General features: G+C 44.1%; 1 long non-coding RNA gene across 1 annotated transcript in view; it reads right to left on the reverse strand.

The window, feature by feature from the left end:
- The window catches only part of LOC123741697 (uncharacterized), a 183,887-nt gene that overhangs the window by 128,906 nt on the left and 31,384 nt on the right, over positions 1-23,597 (reverse strand). The window contains exon 2 of the long non-coding RNA XR_006769219.1: positions 10,353-10,482. This is a non-coding gene — a long non-coding RNA (uncharacterized lncRNA). The remainder of the gene's footprint in view (positions 1-10,352; positions 10,483-23,597) is intronic.

Raw genomic sequence — 23,597 nt, forward strand, 5'->3', positions numbered from 1 at the left:
GCACCCTTGTGGGGCCCCAGTGTTGAGGATCAGCGAAGTGGAGATGTTGTTTTCCTACCTTCACCACCTGGGAGCGGCCCGTCAGGGAGTCCAGGACCCAAACGCACAGGGCGGGGTTGAGACCTGGGGCCTCAAGCTTAACCTGTTGGGGCTAGGGGGCAGTATTTTCACGGCTGGATAAAAAAACGTACCCGATTTAATCTGGTTACTAATCCTACCCAGTAACTAGAATATGCATATACTTATTATATATGGATAGAAAACACCCTAAAGTTTCTAAAACTGTTTGAATGGTGTCTGTGAGTATAACAGAACTCATTTGGCAGGCAAAGCCCTGAGACATTTTCTGACAGGAAGTGGATACCTGATGTGTTGAATTACCTTTAAGCCTATGCCATTGAAACACACAGGGGTTGATTAATGTTTTGGCACTTCCTATTGCTTCCACTAGATGTCACCAGCCTTTACAAAGTGTTTTGAGTCTTTTACTGTGAGATCTGACCGAACAAGAGCCATGGAACGGTGATGGCCGATTAGACTCTGGCGCGCGAGTTCATGTTGGGTACCCTCGTTCCAATACGTTATAAAAGAGAATGCATTCGTCCACCTTGAATATTATTCATGTTCTGGTTAAAAAAGGCCCTAATGATTTATGCTATACAACGTTTGACATGTTTGAACGAACGTAAATATATTTTTTCCCCTCGTTCATGAAGTGAAGTCCGGCGGGCTTAGATCATGTGCTAACAAGACGGAGATTTCTGGACATAAATGATGAGCTTTTTTGAACAAAACTACATTCGTTATGGACCTGTGATACCTGGAAGTGACATCTGATGAAGAGAATCAAAGGTAATGGATTATTTACATAGTATTTTCGATTTTAGATCTCCCCAACATGGCGGCTAGTCTGTATCGCAACGCGTATTTTTCTGGGCGCAGTGCTCAGATTATTGCAAAGTGTGATTTCCCAGTAAGGTTATTTTTAAATCTGGCAAGTTGATTGCGTTCAAGAGATGTAAATCTATAATTCTTTAAATGACAATATAATATTTTACCAATGTTTTCTAATTTTAATTATTTAATTTGTGGTGCTGACTTGACTGCCGGTTATTGGAGGGAAACGATTTCCTCAACATCAATGCCATAGTAAAACGCTGTTTTTGGATATAAATATGAACTTGATAGAACTAAAAATGCATGCATTGTCTAACATAATGTCCTAGGAGTGTCATCTGATGGAGATTGTAAAAGGTTAGTGCATCATTTTAGCTGGTTTTATGGTTTTGGTGACCCTGTCTTTGAATTGACAAAACATTACACACAGCTATTGTCAATGTACTCTCCTAACATAATCTAACTTTATGCTTTCGCCGTAAAACCTTTTTGAAATCGGACAACGTGGTTAGATTAAGGAGATGTTTATCTTTCAAAGGGTGTAAGATAGTTGTATGTTTGAAAAATTTGAATTTTGACATTTATTTGGTTTCAAATTTGCCGCTCTTGAAATGCACCTGCTGTTGATGGAGTGCACCACGGGGGGGACGCTAGCGTCCCACCTAGCCCATAGAGGTTAATGATGAGCTTGGAGGGTACTACGGTGTTGAATGCTGAGCTGTAGTCAATGAACAGCATTCTTACATAGGTATTCCCCTTGTCCAGATGGGATAGGGCAGTGTGCAGTGTGTAGGTGATTGCATCGTCTGGGGACCTATTGGGGCGGAATGCAAATTGCAGTGCGTCTAGGGTGACAGGTAAGGTGTAGGTGATATGATCCTTGACTAGTCTCTCAAAGCACTTCATGATGACAGAAGTGAGTGCCACGGGGCGATAGTCATTCCGTTCAGTTACCTTTACCTTCTTGGGTACAGGAACATTGGTGGCCATCTTGAAGCATGTGGGTGCAGCACACTGGGATAGGGAGAGATTGCATATGTCCGTAAACACACCAGCCAGCTGGTCTGCGCATGCTCTGAGGACGCAGCTAGGGATGCCATCTGGGCTGGCAGCCTTGCGAGGGTTAACACGTTTAAATGTCTTACTCACGTTGGCCATGGAGAAAGGGGGGGGCGCAGTCCTTGGTAGCGGGCCGCATCGGTGGCACTGTATTATCCTCAAAGCGGGCAAAGAATGTGTTTTGTTTGTCTGGAAGCAAGACGTCAGTGTTTGTGACGTGGCTGGTTTTCTTTTTGTAGTCTGTGATTGCCTGTAGACCCTGCCACATACGTCTTGTGTCTGAGTCGTTGAATTGCGACTCCACTTTGTCCCTATATTGACGTTTCGCTCCATCATTCTTAAATATAATAAGTTTGAAACCACCAAGACTCTTGCTAAAGCTGGCCGCCTGGCCAAACTGACCAATCGAGACAGAGCTCCAGAGTTCCTCTATGGAGATAGGAGAACCTTCCAGAAGGACAACCATCTCTGCAGCACTATATCAATCAGGCCTCAATGGTAGAGTGGCCAGACGGAAGCCACTCCTCAGTAAAAGGCACATGACAGCCCGCTTGGAGTTTACCAAAAAGCACCTAAAGGACTCTCAGACCATGAGAAACAAGATTCTCTGGTCTGATAAAAATCAAGATTGAACTCTTTGGCCTGAATGCCAAGCTTCACTTCTGGAGGAAACCTGGCACCATCCCTACTGTGAATGTGGGGATGTTTTTCAGCGGCAGGGACTGGGAGACTAGTCAGGATCGAGGGAAAGGTGAACGGAGCAAAGTACAGTGAGATCCTTGATGAAAACCTGCTCCAGAGTGCTCAGGACCTCAGACTGGGGCAAAAGTTCACCTTCCAACAGGACAATGACCCTAAGCACACAGCCAAGACAATGCAGAAGTGGCTTCGGGACAAGTCTCTGAATGTCCTTGAGTGGCCCAGCGAGAGCCTAGACTTGAACCCGATCTCTGGAGAGACCTGAAAATTGCTGTGCAGCAACGCTCCCCATCCCACCTGACAGAGCTTGAGAGGATCTGCAGAGAAGAATGGTAGAAACTCCCCAAATACAGGTGTGTCAAGCTTGTAGCATTATACCCAAGAAGACTCGAGGCTGTAATCGCTGCCAAAGGTGCTTCAACAAAGTACTGAGTAAAGGGTCTGAATACTTATGTAAATGTCATATTTCAGTTTTTTGCAAACATTTGCAAACATTTCTAAAACCTGTTTTTGCTTTGTCATTAGGGGGTAGATTGATGAGGAAAAAACTATTTTATCCATTATAGAATAAGGCTGTAACGTAACAAAATATGGAAAAAGTCAAGGGGTCTGAATACTTTCCGAATGGACTGTACATACATGGGGCATTAGTCTCAAGGATCAGGGCTGAGTACCGGGCAGGTAGCTGGCTAGTGATGGCTGTTCAACAGTCTGATGGCCTCGTGATAGAAGCTGTTTCTCAGTGTCTTGGTCCCGGTTCTGATGCACCTGTACCGTCTCTGTCTGCTAGATGGTAGCATAGTAAATAGACCATGGCACAGGTGGCTGAGGTCCTTGCTGATCTTCTTGACCTTCCTTTGACACTGAGTGCTATAAATGTCCTGGACGGCAGGCAGCGTGCCCTCGGTGATGCGGTTGAGGGCGTTACAGTTGCCGTACCAGGCGGTGATGCAGCCTGACAGAATGCTCTCAATGGTGCATCTATAGAAGTTTGTGAGGGTGTTAGGGGCCGTGCAGAATTTATTCAACTGCATGAGGTTGTAGAGGCAGTGTTGCGCCTTCTTCCCCAAGGTGATGGCACCATTTCAGGTCATCAGTGATGTGCATGCCAAGGAACCTTTGAAGCTTTTGACCCGCTCCACTGCGGCCACGTTGATGTTTTGTCTCATGTCTACGCTGTACTGCAGGTGTAAACCACATTGTGCCTACCCATCTCAGAAGCTGCATCTCAGAAGCTGCTTCCTATTGTGTCCCTGTGCAGGTAAATATACTGCTCAAAAAAATAAAGGGAACACTTAAACAACACATCCTAGATCTGAATGAAAGAAATAATCTTATTAAATACTTTTTTCTTTACATAGTTGAATGTGCTGACAACAAAATCACACAAAAATAATCAATGGAAATCCAATTTATCAACCCATGGAGGTCTGGATTTGGAGTCACACTCCAATTAAAGTGGAAAACCACACTACAGGCTGATCCAAGTTTGATGTAATGTCCTTAAAACAAGTCAAAATGAGGCTCAGTAGTGTGTGTGGCCTCCACGTGCCTGTATGACCTCCCTACAACGCCTGGGCATGCTCCTGATGAGGTGGAGGATGGTCTCCTGAGGGATCTCCTCCCAGACCTGGACTAAAGCATCCGCCAACTCCTGGACAGTCTGTGGTGCAACGTGGCATTGGTGGATGGAGCGAGACATGATGTCCCAGATGTGCTCAATTGGATTCAGGTCTGGGGAACGGGCGGGCCAGTCCATAGCATCAATGCCTTCCTCTTGCAGGAACTGCTGACACACTCCAGCCACATGAGGTCTAGCATTGTCTTGCATTAGGAGGAACCCAGGGCCAACCGCACCAGCATATGGTCTCACAAGGGGTCTGAGGATCTCATCTCGGTACCTAATGGCAGTCAGGCTACCTCTGGCGAGCACATGGAGGGCTGTGCGGCCCCCCAAAGACATGCCACCCCACACCATGACTGACCCACCGCCAAACCGGTCATGCTGGAGGATGTTGCAGGCAGCAGAGCGTTTTCCACGGCGTCTCCAGACTCTGTCACGTCTGTCACATGCTCAGTGTGAACCTGCTTTCATCTGTGAAGAGCACAGGGCGCCAGTGGCGAATTTGCCAATCTTGGTGTTCTCTGGCAAATGCCAAACGTCCTGCACGGTGTTGGGCTGTAAGCACAACCCCCACCTGTGGACGTCGGGCCCTCATACCACCCTCATGGAGTCTGTTTCTGACCGTTTGCGCAGACACATGCACATTTGTGGCCTGCTGGAGGTCATTTTGCAGGGCTCTGGCAGTGCTCCTCCTGCTCCTCCTTGCACAAAGGCGGAGGTAGCGGTCCTGCTGCTGGGTTGTTGCCCTCCTACGGCCTCCTCCACATCCCCTGATGTACTGGCCTGTCTCCTGGTAGCGCCTCCATGCTCTGGACACTACGCTGACAGACACAGCAAACCTTCTTGCCACAGCTCGCATTGATGTGCCATCCTGGATGAGCTGCACTACCTGAGCCACTTGTGTGGGTTGTAGACTCTGTCTCATGCTACCACTAGAGTGAAAGCACCGCCAGCATTCAAAAGTGACCAAAACATCAGCCAGGAAGCATAGGAACTGAGAAGTGGTCTGTGGTCCCCACCTGCAGAACCACTCCTTTATTGGGGGTGTCTTGCTAATTGCCTATAATTTCCACATGTTGTCTATTCCATTTACACAACAGCATGTGAAATTTATTGTCAATCAGTGTTGCTTCCTAAGTGGACAGTTTGATTTCACAAAAGTGTGATTGACTTGGAGTTACATTGTGTTGTTTAAGTGTTCCCTTTATTTTTTTGAGCAGTGTATATTGTTTACTTTTTGTGTGCTTTGAAATGCATTGTGTCATGATAAAATTCCATCCAAAGTGTTTTCGATATACCTAATATTATGACACATTTTTGTTGATTCTCTATGTCATTTCAAACTAGAAGATTATACTTTATACTCTGCAATTGAGCACCAATCCAGCTTTTGATTCAAACAAGCAAATTCAAACAAGCGAATGTACCGAGCTTGATTTTTAAATACGTCAATGAGTCTAATTAGTGTCATTCTCTCATCCCCAATAATGTTCCTAAAAGCTGGGCCCAGTCTCCGCCAGCCAGTCATTTATTTAAGATGGCAGGGGGGCTCTTAACAAGATAAGCCCTGAGATCAGTGTTCCTGGAGGAATATTACCTGAACAAGCGAGTTGATGAAAATTACTGTAGTGTACCGCAGCCTGCTTGGAAACAGCTGAAGTGTTGTTCAAACGTCTCAGATAAAACAACCAACAGGAGTACCACTAGAACACCTATAATTCCCACTCCGCACAGGGAAAGGCTGAGAAAGACGGGAGATGATCCTATTTGTACTGAGATTTGATTAAGAAACAGGCTTCAAATCCCGCTATTTAACAAGGTGGTTGGGATTAAAAAGGTCCCTCCAAATCCTGAGAACAGCAAACTGTTTGCCTGGAAAGCTCTTTTCATAGTGCTCCACTGAGGGCTGAAAGCTGAGAGGAGAAACCACTACTCACCTCCTCTCATTAAAATGATCTCAGCTCTCACAGAGTGATTGGTCCAAGGGACTTGATGACTGCCAGACAGATGCAGGCATTAGTTTGCTGTTTCTTTCTAGCATAGGAAGGAACGACCTTGGCTTAAACATGTTTTTCAGATGCCATTCTCTGTGGAGGTTCCAACAGATATGAGGCATTTGGCATTGGGGGAGGGCTTTGTGTGTGTGTGTGTGTGTGTGTGTGTGTGTGTGTGTGTGTGTGTGTGTGTGTGTGTGTGTGTGTGTGTGTGTGTGTGTGTGTGTGTGTGTGTGTGTGTGTGTGTGTGTGTGTGTGTGTGTGTGTGTGTGTGTGTGTGTGTGTGTGTGTGTGTGTGTGTGTGTGTGTAAATGCATGTGTGTGCCCTTGTGTTGATATCTGCTCTGGCTTTGACTGCTGTTGGCAATTTAAGATAGGGTGCTCTCACAATGCTTCAGCAGCCTGAGATGTGCAATATTGACTGGTTTCAATTTCCTCCATTTTGACAGCCCATTTCGGCCGCAACTCTGAATAAAGAGGGCCATAGTCTCAGGCATTGCAGTACACATCACTCTCCGATCAAATGTTCCCCTCTCCCCCAAGCCTTTTGGGAGACTACACAACACTGGCATACATAACACTGGATGAATATAGCCTGGACACAGCCATTACTGCAAACCACAGTCAAGTCCAATAGAAGCACCAAATGATTTACGTATCCTCAAACTGAAGTCATTTTGAATGGTATATGCACCATTAAAAATAAAATGAAGAAATGATCAAGCCAACGGCTGACGCTCATTGAATTACATGTTCAGCTTGACAGCTCTGTGTTGGTGAAGAAATGAAAGTAAAATTAGATTTTGAAAAATGAATATGGGGAATAACAGTATTGCTTTCTCGGAATTGTCAAACTTGACAGTGCTATTACCATCACTACAGATCAGCAGTTGGCATGTTGTATTCGGTGTACAGAATTTAGCCGTTTCATCCCCCGCTGTTTCAATGGATTGATTGAATTACATGTAAATGAAGGAAACGGAGCAATTTCAACAACATTGCCTCTTTTATCATAGTCCTAATCAAACTGACAAACCCTTTTTGGCAATATGGAAGTATAGCACTACCGGAAAGCATCAGAATATGAACACACCTTCAAAACATCACAGAGCTAGTGTTGGCTATGTCCATAAAAATTGCTTTTGGCAAAGAACTGAGACAATTTTCTGATATCGTTATAGTAACACATTGTTGAAGTCTAATCCGTTGACATAGAGTATACTAGTGTGTATGTGCCAGGGAGCTCTGACCTGTTATATGAGGGTCATATTCTATACAGACCATTCTTCTTAGCTCTTCCACATCGTGCTCTAAGTCAGGTCTGAGGCGGAGACTCCATGAATGACCCTTAATGTGACAGAGAAATGGGGATCACTTTCTCTCTGTGGCTCTGCCAGCGTTCTGATGATATCGACTAGATGGTGTGAGTGGGCGGGGGAGACTCCAAAAAGCGGATTAAAGCGAGGAGATAAGGCTATCCACTGTAATTAAGCCCTATCTCTGGACAGCCACTGAAGAAAATAAATCATCCTTCACAGCCTTGCCACTGTTGAAATACACTAACAATTATTCAATAATTAATTCTTATGCATGCATGAGCCAAACACTAATAGGACATATTTTAACTATAACATTATAGCGTACTGTTCAATTAAAGGAATTGGGAATGCATTTATGATCAATGTAATACATCACCTTTTTCATATTTTTTAATCACTCTATTGTAATTGTATTAGCTCTGTTGTCAGGCCTTTTATGATGCAGTCTGTTAATTTCCCTTTCCAGACATTTCTAATTGAGAAGTGAGATATATAGGCTTGTGGCACTAGACATACTACAGGAGACATTAGCCAGGGCCCTCGGGGTGCCACTGCTGCTATCCATCCTGCATTGTTAACAGGAAGTTAATAACATGAAGTTGAAGTATAATGAGAAGTCACCTTACAGGGTGCTGGAGTTACTCCTTCAGAGGACACTGTGAAATATGGCTGGACAAGGGCCCTCCACAATCAACCATCTCTGATCTCCAGTTCACACAGAAAAATTACCATAGAGTGAAATTTCACTGTGAATGGTGGTGCATGAGAAATGATAGGATTCAAATGAAATACATTGATCAAATGAGGTGAAAATACTTGAATCCTCTGATTTAAAAGGACTTCTAGTTGACATAGAAACATATTACACTCCCAAGCAAATGTGCCCTGTCTGTCTCAAATTGGTCACATCTGGACTGAGAAGAGAGTATTTATCAAGCGAGAAATTGCAATTAAATAATTTAACCCTAGACTTTGAAATAATATTGTACTGTAATGACAGTTTTTACCTTTGTTGAATCAACAATTCCTTAGGTCCATGTGTTGCGTTGTTTCCCTACTGTTAAGAGTGTTTTCACCATTTAGTTTCTAGCTACTATAGACTTTTTACTGTAGCTCTGAGACCCTTTTATGTCATCTAGTGTTGCACCAAAGATGTTTCCCAAATTGTTTTATAACACAGAACACATTCATCAAAGTATTCTATTTTCTTAAATCCTCATTTTCTCTTCTAAATTCCAACACAATCATGCAATGTCTCTGGACATGGTAAGTGTTCAAAGGCTTTCCTATGCAGAGGGTTGGACAGCGGAGTCAATCACCACCTTCCGGAGACACCTGAAACCCCACCTCTTCAAGGAATACCTGGGATAGGATAAAGTAATCCTTCTAACCCCCCCCCTTAAAAGATTTAGATGCACTATTGTAAAGTGGTTGTTCCACTGGATATTATAGGTGAATGCACCAATTTGTAAGTCGCTCTGGATAAGAGCGTCTGCTAAATGACTAAAATGTAAAATGTAAAATGTTATTAGACATGGGTAAACAGAAGCCATCTTTGAAATGCTCTGACATTTCCTCATCAACTGAAATGCAAACAGTGTGGAGCCTTCATCATATTCCAGTAGAAAAGGTCTGATCGCACTGAATGTTGTGGTCAACACCGTGCAAGGGGACGTGAGACCACATATGTGATTACATTACACCAGCTAGCCATTCCACGTTCAACCCCTGCTGTTCACCACTGGCAGTCATAGCAACCACAAAGGAATTATAAACTGCTTGGAATAACTTGTCCTTCATGAATGATACTGTTCAGCTTCCAACTATCTGGGTAATACATACACCACAGCTTTATATCAGGTGTTGCTGTTTGTCATGGCCTTATCGGAAGTTTCCTCCCTCTTGTCCTTTATCATACACTGTAACACCTTGACAGGAAGAGATAGCAGAAAGTATGAGGTGTCCTTTTCTACAGGTGAAACTCTCTTAAAGGCCTAATGTGGAGGGAGTCGTAAAATCTCAACTATTATTACCATCCATTAATGGTCCACACTTCATTCAGCACCAATTAGGCTTTTTCTCCCCATCCTCTGTATCCTGAGGCAACCAGTCTAGGATTTGGAGATGGGGAGAGACAACCATTCCACTAGGAGCACTGAATCACCAGGTTTAAGTACTCAGACTGCTTGAGTCTCCTCTCGAGAATGATATCCAGAAGGAAACAAAGAAGTCATAATTGTTTGAGTGACAGACTTTATGTCTCTACACTGCAAGGTCAGATATTTACCGCCCCAAAAAACGGAATGTGATAAGTGATCTCTGGGATGGGAGGATTTCTTATAGAATAACTTACAGTAGTAGTGTGTGTCACAGTCAAGTGTAAAATGTAAGCTATATACTGTATGTTTTTTTGGTTCATTTATAATTCATTATTAATAGGAGAGAGATGGCTTGGAAAAAGGTAAGCATCAGCTTCAGTAGAATAAGTTAAAATAGCAGAGGACAGAGGAGTAACCAAACTAGAATTGTGTGATCACTTGCATGCCAACTTCAACCTTGTCCCTCCCAAAAAGCCATAAGGAAGAAATGTTCTCGGAGGTTCATTTGTAACTATATTATCACGAGAACTAGGGTAATTGCCAACAAATGACAAAAAAAGGACTATTGAAAACCAATTTGGCTTATAACTGACCGTGCTATGTCCTCTCAGCAGGTGGTTATTCATAATACAGCAGGTAATTCATATGAATTATTTCCTACCTGTCATTCACCTTGTTCCAGCGGCTCACTGTTGAAGTAATTGTAGTTCCTGTAGATTTCACGCTGGCACCTACGGCTGCTTTCTTGGCTGACCTTCCTGGACTCTCTCTTCAACCAATTATCTGTGGGCCTTGCAGAGAAAGACACAAGTGTAAATATTCCAAGGAGAATCCTGTGGCCTCATTGATCCACAGCCAATACTTCCTGAAACTGATCCTGGTCAATACATAACTACAGAAATAGCTAAGGATAGTAGCGTAAAAATAGAGCATACAGATTTGCATGTTATGTCCGTGCACTGTGCTACTGCCATCGTTGGTTGTGTCAGTCATTAAAATGTAAAAAACTCACTTATGAAAAACATTGGAAATTTGGCAATATGCACTGAGTATGTTAAGCATTTTCAGCAGTTAAACAAATCAGTGAGGTAACTTACTAAGGTGGGTATGGGTATGATATTAAAGTTAGATATGTGATTAGAGTACAGTGAGATTCCACATGTCCAAACAAATAACCCTTTAACAGAAGATTATTTGTAAGTCAAGCCATCTGACAGATTGAATGGAAGGTATGTGACCAACAAAATGTCCTCAATAGAAACAGTTCAGTGAGCCTGCTTTCTGAAAACCTCTGGAAATGGCTATGAATACATCACATTGGGCTTTCTACATTTTCCACCTCTGAATTCAGTATCACAGCTAGCAAACAAGCGGGGGCTACATTTGCCTTAAAATGTTTAATCTCCAAATGAAAACAGGCCACCTCCATGCAAAGAGCTTTGATGGTAAGTATGAGAGCAGGGTCATTTGGTGCCAACAAAGTATTGGTAAAATGAGTTTCCATGGAGACTGATATGCTCTCATATGCGAAGAGTGGCATTTTGGAATGAATGAAGCAAACTGCGGGGCACAAGATAATGGGCTCAGACAAAGAGAGACAGTGTCAACACCAGTGTGTTCACCCAGTCTGAGGTTTCGCCACACAAAGAAAGGGCTTCACCTGTAATGCACATGTCCTGCTGCCACTAAGTGTTTAGGCCTTCCATTGTTAGGCCAAATCCCTTAGAAATGGGTCCTCTTAAACAAAATAGATAAAAAAAATATATTTTAAAAATGAATACCTCAATGAGTACAATTTCATAGATACATGTGTGTGGAATTATATCCTAACAGCTTTCACAGTTATAGTGTATGGGTGAAGTAATACAGTTGCTTATGAAACAAATACCCATAAAGCACTGCTCAAAGGTGACCCTTTTGATGGGGCTTCCTGTAATGCTCTGTGAGGAAGCAGGAACTAGAGCAACTAAAATGTATGCCTTTGAATCCCATGACCTCTGTGCCAAGATCATGTTGAAACAACTGCACTGTGATGATTGTCAGAGAAATTGACATGCACACACACAGCAATAAATGTGTGACAATGCAGACACAAGACACAACCTCCGATGCCTATCTTTTCAGCGAGCGCCACTGTCATTGGTTGCAAGGTGAGCCACCTGTACACGCCTTAGAAACATATTGATGTGATTGAGTTGGGATTTTTGCTTATCTCCGTAATATCAGTCACCTTGTTTTTCTATCAAAAGTCAACAACGGCACTATCTAACCCTGATATGGAGCCAATTAAATCCTTGTTTCAATCTACCATGCCAGGGTGCTGTGAAGTGCATTCTAATGTCTCCTCAAATCAACACTTAACCCCTCAGAGTCTGGACTCCTGCATTTGGTGCATTTAGAGACTGGGATAACTCAGGGATGGCTCAGCATGCAGACAGTTTGTGTGTCCACAGCCTGGTGTATATGTGGAGTAGGAGCCTACGGTTTATCAGAGAGGTGAGGGAGAAGGTGACGCTATTGACACACAGAGGCACAGCTAAGCCACTTCAGATCCCAATCGATCACAGGTCCACTCCACTACATGTGGGATTCTCCCATTAAACCCAGATTTTTCCTGTCTGCCTCCCAGACCCCGGGACAGAGAGAGCTGGACTGTACCCATCCAACTCTAATATAGTCACAATTTGCACTGGCCAGACAAGTCAAATGTCCTCTAATTTGCTATTTGCCCATGTCAATGAGTCTGGTTCCTCTCAACGTTTCGTTGAGTTCTCGTGAAGGACTTTCTTTACCTTGTTAATACTGTCCGCTTAGGATAGTTTCATAAAGGTCCGGAGTGGGACTATTTTAAATGCTCTGTGACAGTGACGTTGTAAAAAAGCTCCTTAAAATCAAACTGTAATTGGATTAGCTAGGAATGAGTCCCAGACTTCATCTAACGGAGCTGCGGGAGCATCCTTATTAACCTGGCCCAACACTGACTTGACTGATGGCTGGCCCGCTTTGTTTGTTTTGCCTGATCTCTGTCAGTCACGCCCCACATAATTATTGTGTGCCTTCGCAGGTTACATAGTGAATATTAGCTGCACTGTAAGCACACTTTAATTACATGGGCAAGTGGGTTGAGTTAATAAGGCTGCTTCAAAAAAACACAGTGCATCTCCCTCCTCCAGTTACCATGGCGTTGTGTTCAGGGATGGATAGGGTGTTTGTGCAGCTATGTTCTGTGATGTAAATAAAATGGTGGCAAAATGATAAGCAGACTGATTGACATCCTGTCTGGAGAGACTTAACAGTTGGAAATGACATTAATGCGTATCTCTGTATTATTAAATCTATATGTTCTGTACCTACAGTATGTTATCGAAAATGGTGTGTTGTGCCTAGTTGAATTTGTGTCGATGCCTATCTCCTACAACCCATTGCTGATTCCTCTCATGCCTGTGTAGCGATGCAGAAGCCATCGACTCTGATGTTCACAGGTCAAGTCAGATTCATCTCAGGGCTATCTGATATCAATGCATCCCAGCGCTGTGCTGTGCTGTGTGAGAGAAATGACACATTTAGATTACATGGGTGCCTTTAAAAGCCTTCAGCTGTACCGCGCCAGGCTTTCAATAGGTGGGAACACAGCGTTCATGTTATCTCCCTGGCTGCCAGTGCTCTCTTTTGCAGGCTTCTTTTAAAGGCAAGCCCACAAGGTCTTATTATTGGCAGGTTCAAGGGCAATATAAATCAGCTATGACACGTCCCATCGTTGTTATGTAGGGCGCAGAGGTCTCGGTCTGCGCCAGCCAGGGTCTCAGGTTGACCCTTTGTGTCTGAGGCGAGATCACATTAACAGCCTGACTCATTACATTAACAGTGCTGCTACCAGCGCAACATGAATAATGCCTACCCTTTCTGAAGGGGTTACAAACCAGTCAGAGCACAGCACACGGGAAGAACGCATCATACTATTAGTATCCATGAATCCATAAATGACACACGCTGTCTAGAAATGGGTACGGATGTTGAAACCTATGCAAAGGCACTTTCTTCAACACATTAACGGTAGATGAGAGACAATATCTGTGAGTGAAACCTGCTGTTTACATTGTGTTCTCTGATTCAAAACGTAGAGGCTCGGTGGGAAATGTCTTTAGTATCAATCAAGCCAATCGTTTTGCTCGGCTGCTGATGCTTTGTTAATGGTTTTTATGCAGTGCATGCCGTGCTACGCTTGGGACCATTCCATTGGGTCAGCAGAATTTGGGGGATTCTTTTATTGCACAGCAGCTCAATCTTTTTTAACCTTTCCCACCCACCCTCCCTTCCTTTCTCACCCCAGCACCGGGGGATCTGTCACAAATCAAGGCTGGCGAGGTCAATAAAAGCAAACCATGCCAGACGCACTGACTGACACATCAAAAGTTCCCCTGGCTGCGATACACGCTCTGCCTTCCTTCCCTTCCGACCAATTTAGCTCGGTCCGAGGGGAGCCCCATAATCCATGCTTCTCAAAGTGTGCTTAATCAACCTCTGATTAAGAGAGAGCACGTTGAGAGGTGCCGAGCAAAGCAACCCCCCACCCCCGCCCCCTCTTGATTTGTTTGTTTTCTCCTCTTTGTCCTTTGTCCCCATCAAACAACGTATTCTCTTTTGTTCTGTGTTGGGCCCCTCATTCCGTTCACGTCCACAAATGGGAATTACAAATCTGACGTTTCAGTCTTTTTCTAATTTCTTTTTTTCTCCTTCTTTTTCTCTCCTCCCTTTTTCCTGTTTTTGTTATGAGTGTCCTCCGGGTGTTGGAGAATGAATTAAACATCAGGGTGTTGGTGGGAAGGGCACAGCGTTTCCTGAATGGATTGAATGCAGAGAGGGGTGTCTTGGTGGTGGAGAGCAGCAGTGGAGGTGACAGCAAATGGCCTCGCTAGGGGGACCAGGTGCACATGGGGCTGAGTTTGACCTCTATCATACGCCCTTCACCACATGTACTCATTTTTTCTCTCAGTTTCTCTCACTCACTTTTATCCTTCTGATCGCTTTCTTCACACTTTGGTCTTCTAGGGCTTCGCCAGCAGTCAGTGTATCTTTGTACAAGATTAAGCTGTGTAGATTTCAAAGAGATGAAGTTTAATCACTTGGTATGTTCAAGAGGGAATGCTTTCATTTTGTATGTTTGTTTAATAAGATAGGTTAAACAGTATTTCCAATTTCCAAGTTGGCACAAAGAAAGCTACTTCAACTCAGAAGTGGTCGAAAACACAAGCATTGTATGACCTTTCTTGCTCATCTAACTCGACAAGATTGGACTCAAGAAGAAAAAAGTGAATATTTAGGCAGTAGAAAAGTCCCAATAAGTACATTATTAAGTGAAAGCCACAGAGAGAGATAAAAGAACAGATAGATGGCTCTTTTCAACCCACACTCCTCTATCTCCTCAGCCAACCTCCTCTGTCAACCAACTCTGCTATTTCAGACACACTCTGATCAACAAAGTACTGCGCTTGTCCATAGCAACACCCACATAAAACACACAGTCAAGGTTGTATAATCTCTTTACCCTCATCCTAGAATATAAACCTCTTCTGCTGTACCCACAGCACACGCAGGTCACTAAGTGGTGAAAAACAGCAACTCTTATAATGGCTTATGGTATTCAAAACGCATGAATTTATGACCCTGTAAATGATATCCAAAGGCTATGGTACTGTCAGCATGCAGGTATTGTCATGGAATTTGTACAGTGGGTGGTACAACAGCCTACAGGTTCCATCTGTGGTCACTGTGCAGATAGAAATGGGTGTAAGAGGCCTCAATCTTGAAATGATCTCTTCCTGCCACAGACAGCTTTTCAACTTTGATGTAAAGAAAAAACTTCCCCCAAAGCTATATCTCCTCAATCTCTCTCCCCTTCTCCTCCCCTCTCCTTGTATCAATTAGATTTTTGCATGTCAAGTCAGAAAGAGGTTGTCAGGGGAGATAGCGCTCTTGTCTCACGTGATTGAGGTGGCAGCCATTTATAACAGAGCAGCCCAAAACGACAGATCCCCACTTATCTCAGCTACAGCTCGACTGCCGATGCCCTTTTCACTGAGGCAATGAGGATGAAGGTCTCACTGGGTCACTTTGTCAAAAGCAGCAGGACTATTACAAATCTCCCCAATCCATCCTTGTGTGGGGCATGGAGCTTTTCCACTGGGAGCAGAGTGGGCTGTTTCAGCTCTGCCTCTCTCCTCAACCTATCTCTCTGTCTGTCTCTCATGCCAGGGTGTCTCACAGGGGGGTTGTTATCAGAAAGGGCCCATTTGTTATCCTGGTTTCACTCCATCACCAAACCAGTTATTTGCTTATTTTATCTATCAAGGAAACCTTGTTAATGCGAGCTATAAAATGTGTGTACCATTGTAGCGATCAAGTTCAGCCTTAGGACTGATTCTAGTCACATGAAATAGTCAACATCCGGAGGCAATTACACTAGCAGTAGGAAGATTGACACTGGTACTTTGATGTGAACAAACTTGAACATGGAGTTATACTCCCTATGAAAACGCTGGTCTGATCCCTATGTTAATACAGATGTAAGATCTTAATTTGATCACACTGTTGCAGGAGATCTTTCCTGGAATAAAGGAAATGTAGTGTATTTGAGGTTAAAAAAGGCTTCTGAAGTTTGTGATTTCCACTTTGAAATTCCAGACTTCATTTTCCCGTACCAAAAATGTACGAAACCCTACAAAAATCTCTAATAATTATAATCAACATAATAATTAAAATGTCCAGTTGCTGCAGGATTATTTCCTTGCTGTAGCAAACTGGCTCAAATTAAGATCCTAGATCTGTATTGTGTGGACTAATTGCGCGTCATACAGAGCCCTTGATGGAGTGAACGTTTCTTCTATAGATGGATCCTCCTATTAGCCAAAGCTTGCCTACGTGTCTACGTGCTTTGACACCTGCACCTCTGACTGACTGTCTGCCTGCCTCGGTCCAGGGACACTGACTGACTGACTGCCTCGGTCCAGGAACACTGACTGACTGACTGCCTCGGTCCAGGAACACTGACTGACTGACTGCCTCGGTCCAGGAACACTGACTGACTGACTGCCTCGGTCCAGGAACACTGACTGACTGACTGCCTCGGTCCAGGAACACTGACTGACTGACTGCCTCGGTCCAGGGACACTGACTGACTAACTGCCTCGGTCCAGGGACACTGACTGACTAACTGCCTCGGTCCAGGGACACTGACTGACTGACTGCCTCGGTCCAGGAACACTGACTGACTGACTGCCTCGGTCCAGGAACACTGACTGACTGACTGCCTCGGTCCAGGAACACTGACTGACTGACTGCCTCGGTCCAGGAACACTGACTGACTGACTGCCTCGGTCCAGGGACACTGACTGACTAACTGCCTCGGTCCAGGGACACTGACTGACTAACTGCCTCGGTCCAGGGACACTGACTGACTGACTGCCTCGGTCCAGGAACACTGACTGACTGACTGCCTCGGTCCAGGAACACTGACTGACTGACTGCCTCGGTCCAGGAACACTGACTGACTGACTGCCTCGGTCCAGGAACACTGACTGACTGACTGCCTCGGTCCAGGAACACTGACTGACTAACTGCCTCGGTCCAGGAACACTGACTGACTGACTGCCTCGGTCCAGGAACAGTGACTGACTGACTGCCTCGGTCCAGGAACACTGACTGACTGACTGCCTCGGTCCAGGAACACTGACTGACTGACTGCCTCGGTCCAGGAACACTGACTGACTGACTGCCTCGGTCCAGGGACACTGACTGACTGACTGCCTCGGTCCAGGAACACTGACTGACTAACTGAAAGGGGATAATGTATCCCACCTCGACAGCCAATATTTCATAAACCTGAGAGCAAATCCCATGATTTATAACTTCCACTTATTACCCAAGACACTTGAAATGATTGATTTATCCTCCCCAGTTGAAGCTATGTATATATATCAGCATTGAAAAAACGGAAGGGAAAAAAAGACAATTACCTGACTAGGTGCCATCGGGGGATCTTTCCTTTAATGAGCCAGTCAACCTTCATGTGACAGTCGCATGCCCTCTGTGTCTCCATCATGCACTGTGACTCCGCCGTCATTATCAGTCGGACGGACGGACGGACGGATGCCCTATCTATGCAAATTCACTCCTCTCCCATTTAGTTATACAGGTTCCAAAGAATAACAATATCAACGAGTAGCTAAATAATATGGCATTTCAGATTCAATAAGTAGTCAGGTCAATACAATACATTGTGAGTATTGGAATCATTAAAACTCGTTTTTCAACCACTCCACAAATGTCTTGTTAACAAACTATAACTTTGGCAAGTCGGTTAGGACATCTACTTTGTGCATGACACAAGTAATTTTTCCAACAATTGTTTACAGACAGACTATTTCACTTATAATTCACTGTACCACAATTCCAGTGGGTCAGAAATGTTTGACTGTGCCTTTAAACAGCTTGGAAAATTCCAGAAAATGGTGTCATGGCTTTAAAAGCTTCTGATAGGCTAATTGACATAATTTGAGTCAACTGGAGGTGTACCTGTGGATGTATTTCAAGGCCTACCTTCAAACTCCGTTTCTCTTTGCTTGACATCATGGGAAAATCAAAATAAATCAGCCAAGACACAAAATTGTAGACCTCCACAAGTCTGGTTCATCCTTGGGAGCAATTTTCAAACGCCTGAAGGTACCACGTTCATCTGCACAAACAATAGTACGCAAGTATAAACACCATGGGACCACGCAGCCATCATATCGCTCAGGAAGGAGATGCATTCTGTCTCCTAGAGATGAACGTACTTTGGTGCGAAAAGTGCAAATCAATCCCAGAACAACAGCAAAGAACCTTGTGAAAATGCTGGAGGAAACAGGTACATAAGTATCTATATCCACAGTAAAATGAGTCCTATATCGACATAACCTGAAAGGCTGACCTCAAGCCTATAAAGCCCTGACCTCAATCCTATAGAAAATTTGTGGGCAGAACTAAAAACATGTGTGCGAGCAAGGAGGCCTACAAACCTGACTCAGTTACACCAGCTCTGTCAGGAGGAATGGGCCAAAATTCACCCAACTTATTGTGGGAAGCTTGTGGAAGGCTACCCGAAACATTTGACCCAAGTTAAACAATTTAAAGGCAATGCTACCAAATACTAATTGAGTGTATGTAAACTTCTGACCCACTCGGAATGTGATGAAAGAAATAAAAGCTGAAATAAATCATTCTCTCTACTATTATTCTGACATTTCACATTCTTAAAATAAAGTGGTGATCCTAACTGATCTAAGACAGGGAATTTTTACTTGGATTAAATGTCAAGAATTATGAAAAACTGAGTTTAAATGTATTGGCTAAGGTGTATGTAAATTTCCGACTTCAACTGTATCTGTCTGCTTTGCCCTTGTCACGATTCCCACCGACGGTGGCGCCCCCTCCTGCTCGGGTGGCGCTCGGCGGTCGTCGTCACCGGCCTATTAGCTGCCACTGATTCCCTTTTTTGGTTTTCCCTTCCTTTTGGTTTTGTGCACCTGTGTTTAGTTTGGTTAATTAGCGGGGCTATTTATGTTAGCTGGTCCGCTTCCGTGTTGTGCGGCATTATTTCTAAAGTGACGGTTCATGTTCGTGTCGGCGCTATTTTACGCCGTGTGTATTTTCTCCCCTGTGTGTGTGGGAGTATTTTGTTTAATGAGTGAGTGTACATTAAATACGCCACTACACTGTGCTCGCTGCTTCCTGTGCTTCATTCCTTCACCACGACTGCCAATCCGTTACAGCCCCAAAGTTGTGTATTTTAGATGAAATATAATACAAGTACTCCACTGAGAACAAACTAAAGCCATTACATTGAGAAAAACCCATGTGAAATTGTCACTATTGTCTATGATTGTCTCGATAAAAAGACACATTTAATGTTCCTTTTCCAAAACAACTATGTTAACAGGCTCTTAGAGCAGGAGAAGAAACAGATACCCAGACATGTCTACCACCACCACTGTCATCAGTTGAAATGTCATGGCCCTGCCATAATTAAACCTTGCCCACATTCTCCACCGAGAGTAAATAGGATTTTTAAATCATCCTGCGAAACATGTATTTGGCTTCTTGACATCTGATCCAGCATCTCTTGACACCCACTAACCATCCCCGGTACAGCCCAATCATTTGTCACTGGCTGGGTGTAGGCTGGGGCCCCCTACCCTCATCAGAACCCATCATTACACCACAAGCTGTCAAATTAAAACTTTTAAATTGTGTGAATGCTTCCTTCGGAACTTTCCCTTTTTCCCAGCAACATATTGCAGAGATAATTGAGGATATTAGCAGCCAGACTGTACCGCAAGATGAAAGGCGAGGAGGGAGCGGTGACAGCTCCTCTCGCTGGCGGCGGTAACGAGGGACTGTCAAAAGTCTCTCTGTGTTTATCTCGGATCATCTAGGGGGATTTAAAACCCTTACCTTCACAATTCCATTCTTTACGGCGCGTCCTTTATCCACAGTGATTTACGGAGGCTCAAGCCCTACGCCGTGTGATGAATGAGCGCTCTTCACAAGGTGTCAGGGCCAGGCAGCGGTGGGCGGCAGTGGCTCTCCCCCTCTCTCTCTCCCTCCATTTTTCTCCCACTCTGTCTTTCTCTCCCTCTCTTGCCCCTCATTCCTCACCAAATTGAGGGCTGATGAGCTGCAGACTCTGAGCTCCTTTGGGGTGGTTTGTGGTCGGTTACTTTGCTAACACTTAAACCCATTAACATTAATAGTGGGTGATTGATTTGATAGATAATGAATCTTTCATAGTCTGAATAGCAAAACATGGCATAGTCTAAAAGGTTTTTTCCAAATATAAATGTATTAGAATGTCATGGTAAGACTGATTGTTATAGCTATTTTTGTCTGACTACACAGACTTCACAGACAAAGTATTTTGGAAAACACAACACATTTCAGAATTGTTCTGCTGACATCACTGCCCTCACGTCGAGTATCCATCATTCTCCACCATCCACAGAGAGACATATGACACTCTCTCTGCCGATCCATCTCACCCTCACTGTATTGTCTTGTAGAGTGTCAACGTCACATGTTGGGGCATTAGCTGTGCAGACATCAGTGGATGAGGTCACCATTGACACCGTGCCACCATTAAATCAATGGCCTCTGGAGCTGTGGGAACATGCCTGGGTTGCTGTGGTTTCCAGCAGCACACATGGAGCAGCTGGAGATGAGCATTTTATCAGAGATGCTAAAGACCGCATTAGACGGGCGTGGCACCAGATCGGCTTTTACGGTGGTCTGCCGGGGCTCACCTACACACCTGCTGCTGAGAGACAGGGGCCAATGCTGGCCATATGCCACTCCTCTTCAATTTCAACAAAATGCACACTATCAAACCCCAGTGTCATATTTTCACCTAAAATGTCTCCCCTTGAAATTGTGTGCCGAGCCAAACTAGCCGACAGAAGGGATGAAAAGATAGTCTATAAGCTGGAAGATACAGTCCCTACTCTACAATGAATACATTCAGCAGAACATTGCAATTTCACTCAGGATAAGTATCCACGGAATCAGTGTCACAGAAAAGGGATGTTCGGAATAGGTCCATTGAAAACAAGCTAAGGAAATGCACAAAGAGACAGACAAACTAATTCTCCCTCTTGGAGGCTGGGGAAAAGAAAAAGCAGGAGTGTCACATGGTTGGCAGTAAGTCTCTATTTAAATAAGTCCTTGCTTTAAATGCACGCCGTTCTTGTCTCTGTACAATAATCATGCCTTCAGTGTTCCAGAGTTTTGCAGTGCATTAAGATAAAAGTGCTAAAACAGTGTTTGTTCTGCCACCCCAAATGGAGGCTGCTAAGTGGAGTAGCATGCTGTTTCAGGAGAAGAGGGATGATGCTAGCCGGAGTGTTTCTCTGAGTGGCAACACTTCACACTGCAGGGCTTTGTATCGACACCACACCATCCATTTGTCATATAGCCTATATACAGTACATATATTATTTATAGAGGACCAAATGTTTGGTGTATTCATTTGATGAATTTGCTCATTATTTTCTTAATTTAACTAGGCAAGTCAGTTAAGAACAAATTCTTATTTACAATTACAGCCTACCCCAGCCAAACCCTAACCCGGACAATGCTGGGCCAATTGTGCGCCTACCTATGGGACCCCCAATCCCAGCCGGTTGTGATACAGCCTGGAATCGAACCAGGGTCTGTAGTGATGCCTCTAGCACTGAGATGCAGTACCTTAGACCGCTGCACCACTCGGGAGCCCGATAATGCTATTCGTAATTCAGCAAAGCTATTACGCATACTAGTTACTGACTTTTGTGAGCATTTAACAAAATCATAGATTACTTTAAATCAAAGGACCAAGCATGCTAGGTTATATAGCATTACTAAGAACTAAACCTTTAGGTGTAGGGACTCCCAATATTGATGAGTCGATACACTTCCAATGCAGTTGTATCATGAAAAATAAAGGCCACATACAGCATGCCGCAGGAGGCTGAGAGAGAAACTACTGTTCCTCTAATCCACTAAGTCACACTCTGAACTGGAGAGAATGCTGAGAATACTGCAGGCTCTGCTCCCTAATTCACCTTCCATAGTCCCCTCTAGTCACTTATGAGCTGTAAGTGGATTAAACTCAAAGACCCCACCAATGAAACATGGCAGAAAGTTCCATTTTCACCAACTAAACTTTCAATTCACTTTCAATAACAGGTCATCACTTTGAAAGCTTGTTCAATGAGAGATACATCCTCACTTAACATACATTACATGACCATAAGTATGTAGACACCTGCTCGTCAAACATTTCATTCCAAAATCATGGGCATTAATATGGAGTTGGTCCCCCCCTTTGCTGCAATAACAGCCTCCACTCTTCTGTTGAAGGCTTTCCACTAGATGCTGGAACATTTCTGCGGGGACTTGCTTCCATTCAGCCAAAAGACCATTAGTGAGGTCGGGCACTGATGTTGGGCGATTAGGCCTGCCTCACAGTCGGGGTTCCAATTCATCCCAAAGGTGTTCAATGGTGTTGAGGTCAGGGCTCTGTGCAGCACTAGCGGTTCCGGGGGGGCGGGGGGGGGCAGTGCCCCTGTGACAACAATTTTGGACCCCCTTGTGGCCCCCCTAAATGTGGAGTATGAAATAATTTTTACATAACTAATTTTTGCTATCGTTCTTTTTTTTACATCCGTTATTAGACAGTGGCAACGCGGAACACTAATTTCACCCACACATTTTCTAGAGGGACGGCTTTAGGCGGAACACAACAGTATCGTACCACATGCAAAACGATATGACAACAATAACGTCTAATGTAACTGGCCCCTCTAACAGTACAACTGGCCCCAGCTTGGCCCCCCCAGTTGAAATGGTCTAGAACCGCCACTGCTGTGCAGGCCAGGCAAGTTCTTCCACAACAATCTCGACAAACCATTTCTGTATGAACTTCGCTTTGTACACGGAGGTATTCCAAAAACTGTTGCCACAAAGTTGGAAGCACAGCAGGGCAGAAATTTGATGAACTTGTCTTGCCCCGTTGAAAGTCACTGTGCTCTTCAGTAAGGCCATTCTACTGCCAATGTTTGTCTGCAGAGATTGCATGGCTGTGTGCTTGATTTTATAAACTTGTCAGCAACGGGTGTGGCTGAAATATCCGAAACCACTAATTTGAAGGCATGTACACATACTTTTATATACACTACCATTCAAAAGTTTGGGGTCACTTAGAAATGTTCTTGTTTTTGAAAGAAAGGCACATTTTTGGTCCATTAAAATGACATCAAATTGATCAGAAATACAGTGTAGACATTGTTAATGTTGTAAATGACTATTGTAACGACAGATTTTTTGGTGTACAGAGGCC

Source organism: Salmo salar, chromosome ssa03, assembly GCF_905237065.1.
Source record: "Salmo salar chromosome ssa03, Ssal_v3.1, whole genome shotgun sequence".
NCBI lineage: Eukaryota > Metazoa > Chordata > Actinopteri > Salmoniformes > Salmonidae > Salmo > Salmo salar.